Source organism: Canis lupus, chromosome X (assembly GCF_048164855.1).
Source record: "Canis lupus baileyi chromosome X, mCanLup2.hap1, whole genome shotgun sequence".
Taxonomy (NCBI): Eukaryota; Metazoa; Chordata; class Mammalia; order Carnivora; family Canidae; genus Canis; species Canis lupus.
The window spans coordinates 59,886,819-59,892,882 of record NC_132876.1 but is presented as its reverse complement, the minus strand read 5'-3'; positions in this window follow the sequence as shown (position 1 = coordinate 59,892,882).

Sequence of the window (6,064 nt, the reverse complement as noted above, 5' to 3'; positions counted from 1 at the left end):
TGCTGAACTACTAATTTTTGAGCAGCTTTGATGCATCCAACATAGGAGTATAGCTGCAGGAGATATGAAATAACTGGGAAACTAACAGAGCATAAACAGGACAAATTGGCAAAATTATTTACACTAAAACTCAACCTTACCATCCTTCTGACAACTTCAATAAGAAAGTATGAAGTAAATATTAATTATTAATAATGAACTGTTTGGGACCAAATAATAAATATGGAAATATTAGAGAATGGTAACAGGCACAATTAAGTACTCCACGTGTTCTTGTAATGCTCTTTAATTAAAGCAATCATCACAATCAGGTAGCAGTGTCATGGAAGGAGCACTAAAAGGAGCACTCTCAAGCTTTCTGTTGCAAGGGCTTTTGCTAATCCCAGTTTACTTTTTGTGCCCTTTTCTCATTTCAGTTCTCCTCAGATTATTCTCTGGCTGTTTGAATTATTTCCCCATCAACAACAATTTACCATGATATCTTCTTTTTCCCACACACAACTCAGCTCTGCTTTAAAAATATACTTCTTTCCTCCCCTCCATCTCTACCTCCAAAGCCTCTTTTGTTCCTTCTAAGGCTGTCTTTCCAGAGAAATGTAAAATTGATCAATTTTTATTAAGATATTTTTTCCAATTGAAGGTGTAACTGACAGTCACAAATGAATTATGTGTTACTAATCTCCAATTACCTACCTACCCCCAACACACATACACACATACACACATTGTGTGCATGTACACACACACACACACACACATACACACACACATTGGTTTTTTGCATTTTATTCCTGTACCAGACTATTTCCATCAACTTCATATACTAGAACAAAAGAGCTCAATATATTGCTAACTGTTTTTGGAAGGATGCTTTTTTTGTCACATACTCATCTTTTGTGTGTGTGCACATGTGTGTGCAGTATTGTTTACCAGAACTATGTAGTATTACTTGCTACCACAGGAAAATTATATAACCTTATAATAAGATCATTGTTTTGGCTTTTGATCAGTTCAAGAAAGACTTGCTTCTTCCTATATAACATGCTAGTGAGGATTATGATATAATGGAACATTTGACTCCTGTTTAAGAGAATAAAGAGTACATTATTCTAAAATACGTGCACAGCAAGGACCTGAGGAGTCTGTATATTTCATAAAAATGATCAAATCCAAGGATTCCCAAACACCAGTATATAGACTAGCTACATCAGAGTCACATGGAATAATTATTAAAAGTCAGATTCCTTGCCCCCTACACCGGACCTATTGAATCATAATCTCTGAGTGTGGGGTTTAACAAACAGATTTAAAGGATAGATAATTTGCTCAGGAAACCCCAGCAAAGGAGGAGTGACGAAAAGGTTAAATTCCAGATCCTGTTGATTGCCTAGTTTGTACTATTAGCAACTAAGGTTTGTACTCATACTATCTGCAGAAATGATTGCCTTAAGTTAACCTAAATGAGGCAGGTCTGAGTTGAAATGACGGGGGAAAAATCAGTCTTAGCTTCAAACATCACTTAAGTACTGGAGAAAGCTGGAAGGCATACTGGCAGACATTTAGAATTGGATAATTGAGCTTTCTTTCTGAGGAAAAATTTGAATTGCCTGTAAACAAAGGGACAGATTAACCAGATAGTAGTTTTAGCTATGTAGCCACAAAACAAAGGGAATTTTCTCTGGCTACATTTGCAAGGATCAATAAAAATGGAAATTTGTCCAAATTGCAGGAGGAAATTTGCCAGTGAGTTTACTAAAATGTAATTTTTTTTCCTATGTTCTGTGGTCTCTCACTGGACTTGTCATGTTTTTTTTTTAATTTCCTATTTGTTGTTATGAATAAATAAAATTAAAAATAAATTATTAGCATGAATTTTAGCATTCGTTTTTGTATTTTGTAATGCCATATTAAATGTAAACATAAATCATATGCAAAGTCACATGCATTACTCAATTCTTATTTTATTGTTCGTACAGACATATGTGTTTCGTTCTTACAGGAGTATTGGAAATGCTGCACAACACTAATTCATTGTTTTTATTTTATTTCTATTTTTTAAAGATTTTATTTATTTATTCATGAAAGACACACACAGAGAGGCAGAGACACAGGGAGAAAGAGAAGCAGGCTCCATTCAGGGAGCCCGGTGTGGGACTATTCCAGGACTCCAGGATTACACCCCAGGGTTGAAGGCAGGTGCCCAACCTCTGAGCCACCCAGGCGTCCCTTGATTTTACTTCTTGACAGGCTTACATTCTACTAACTCTTTATACTTTGGGCTTCCTGATGAATAAGGAAACTAGAAGGAAATGGATTTACAAATTGCCCTATATTTTCCTTTTATTCAACATGATCGTTTTTAGTGAAGGTGGTTGGCAAATACAAGTAATCAAATGCGTAAGAAAGAATATTCAGTTCCTTTGTTGTTCTTATCATTGCCTTTTTTCTGATTTTGCAGCAAGTTCTGGTGTGAAAGTTAAGTGGCTAGGCTTGCTCATTCCTACTGATAGAACTCACATAACTTGTACTTGTTTTGATTCTTATTGATCTTCCACAGAGTGTGGGTCCAACAGAATTCTATACTCATGAGCCATCACAAAGCTATATGCAAAAGGAGTGGCAAGACACAGTAGACACATATATTGTGCATATTTCCTCAGTTCCAAATATGCTCCATTGTCTCATTAGACTTTACTTAGAAAACAGAGTTCTGAGATAAAGTGATTAAGAATTGTTTTTTGTATATGTTCATCACTGAAGTGTTTGTTCATCTTTTGCCCACTTTCTTTTTTATTCTGCCCACTCTTCTTTTTTAAAAAAATTCAAGTATAATTAACAGTGTTATGGTAGTTCAGATGTACAATATAATGATTCAGAAATTCTATATATTTTTCAATGCTCATTGAGATAAAAGTACTGTTAATCCCCTTTATCTATTTTGCCCATCCCCTCTCTCACCTCTCCTCTTCCAGTTTCTTCTCTGTATTTAAAAGTACTTTTTTTTTTAGTTTGTAAGTTTTTTTACCTTGTTTCTTTATTTGTTATATTTCTTAAATTCTACATATGAATGAAATCAAATGTTATTTACCATTCTCTGACTGACTTATTTCACTTAGCATTATGCTGTTAGATCCACCCATGTTGTTGCAAATGGCAATATTTCATTCTTTTTTTTCCGTTTAAAATTTGTATTTTGTTGAAAATTACTAATTAAGGTTATTTTTTCCAATTTTTTGGCTTTTTAAGTTTATTTTTTAATTCCATTTAGTTAAAAGTGTTATATTAGTTTCAGGTGTACAGTATAGTGATTCAACAATTCCATACATTACTCAGTGTTTATCGTGACAAGTGTACCCATTAATCTTCATCACCTATTTAACCCATTCCCATCTGCCTCCTCTGGGTAGTCATCAGTATGTTCTCTAAAATTAAGAATCTGTTTATTGATTTCACTCTCTTTACAGTTTTCCTTCTGCTCGTTTGTTTTGTTTCTTAAATTTCACATATCAGTAAAAGCATATGGTATTTGTCTTTCTCTGACTGACTTCACTTAGCATTATACACTAGCTCCATCCATTTCACTGCAAAAGGCAAGATTCCATTCTTTTGTTTATATATATCTCACATCTTTATCAATTGATGGACACTTGGGCTGCTTCCATATTTTAGCTATTGTAAATAGTGTTGCTATCAACATCAGGGTGCATGTATCTTTTTGAAGTAAAGTTCTTGTATTTTTGGGGTAAATACCTAGTAGTGCAATTGATGGATCATAGGATAGTTCTATTTTAACTTTTTAAAATATTTTTGAGGAGTCTACATTCTCTTTTCCAGAGTGGCTGCACAGTTTGCATTTCCACCACCAGTGTAGGAGAGTTACCCTTCTTCATATCCTCACCAATACCTGTTGTTTCTTTTGTTGTTGATTTTAGCCATTCTAACGGTGTGAGGTGATATCTCATAGTAGTTTTGATTTGCATTTCCCTGATGGTAAATAGTGAGGAACATATTTTCTTGTGTATAGTTGAGTAGTATTTCATTGTATATGTATACCACATCATTTTTATCTGTTCATGTATGGATGGGCACTTGGGTTGCTTCCACAACATGGCTATTGTAATAATGGTGAAGTTAACAAAAATGTGCGCATATCTTTTTGAATTAGTGGTTTACCTTTCCTTAGGTAAATACGCAGTAGTGGAATTACTAGATAGTATGGTAATTCTATTTGTAATATATGAGGAGTCTGTATACTGTTATTGACAGTAGTTATACCAATTCACATTCCCTCCAACAGTGTACAAGAGTACTTTTTCTCCACATACTCATCAATACTTATTTGTGGGTTTTTTTTTTTAGCCATTCTGAATGTATAAAGTGGTATCTCATTGTGGTTTTAATATGCAATTCTCTGGTAATGAGTGATGTTCATCATCCTTCATATGTTTGCTGGTCATCTACATGTCCTCTTCAGAAAATGCCTATTCAGATCTTCTGCCAATTTTTAATTGGGTTATTTGAGATGTCTCTGGAGTTAACTTGTAATAAGTTCTTTATGTGTCTTGAATATTAACCCCATTTGCAAATGTCTTCTCCCACTCAGTATGTTGCCTTTTAGTTTTCTTGACAGTGTCCTTTGGTGCTTTTGTTTTGATCTAGAAAAATGTTTCTATGACTCACATCAAATAAATTACTGCTTATATTTTCTTCTAGGAATTTTATAGTTTCAGGTCTGACATTTAGGTCTTTATTACATTTTAAGTTTGTTTGATTTTTCTTTTTGTATGGTGTATGAAAGTGATCCAGTTTCATTCTTTTGCATGTAGCTCTCCAATTTTTCCTGACACCATTTGTTGCTGTCTTTTTCCCATTGGATAACCTTTCCTTCTTTGTTGAAGATTGACAAGATAGTTGTAGGTTTATTTCTGGGTTTCTATTCTGATCTATTGATCTCTGTATTTATATTTGTTCCAGTACCATATTGTTTTGATTGCTACAGCCTTGGAATATATCTTGAAATCTAGGATCATGATGTCTCTACCTTTATACTTCTTTCTCAAGATCACTTTTGTTACTCAGGATCTTTTGTGGTTCCAGAAAAATGTTAGGATTATTTGTCCTAGTTCTGTAAAAAATGTTGTTGGTATTTTGATAAGGACTGCATTGAATGTGTGGATTGCTTTGTACTGTATGGGCATTATAACAATATTGGTATTTCCAATCCATGGGCATGGAATATCTGTCATTTCTGTCATCCTCATCTTTTTAATCAGTGTTTTATAGTTTTTGGAGGATGAGTCTTTCACCTTTTTAAGTTTATTATTAGCTATTGTATTTTTTATGCTTACAAACGGTATTATTTTCTTAATTTCTCTTTCTGCTACTTCATTTTTTTGTGTATAGAAATACAATAGTTTTCAGTATATTTTTTTTTCTTTTCCAAACTTTTTATTATTTTTTTAATTATTTATTTTTATTTATTTTTTTATTGGTGTTCAATTTACTAACATACAGAATAACCCCCAGTGCCCGTCACACAATCACTCCCACCCCCCGCCCTCCTCCCCTTCCAACACCCCTAGTTCGTTTCCCAGAGTTAGCAGTCTTTACGTTCTGTCTCCCTTTCTGATATTTCTCACACATTTCTTCCCCCTTCCCTTATATTCCCTTTCACTATTATTTATATTCCCCAAATGAATGAGAACATATAATGTTTGTCCTTCTCCGACTGGCTTACTTCACTCAGCATAATACCCTCCAGTTCCATCCACGTTGAAGCAAATGGTGGGTATTTGTCATATCTAATAGCTGAGTAATATTCCATTGTATACATAAACCACATCTTCTTTATCCATTCATCTTTCGTTGGACACTGAGGCTCCTTCCACAGTTTGGCTATCGTGGCCATTGCTGCTATAAACATCGGGGTGCAGGTGTCCCGGCGTTTCACTGCATCTGTATCTTTGGGGTAAATCCCCAGCAGTGCAATTGCTGGGTCATAGGGCAGGTCTATTTTTAACTGTTTGAGGAACCTCCACACAGTTTTCCAGAGTGGCTGCACCAG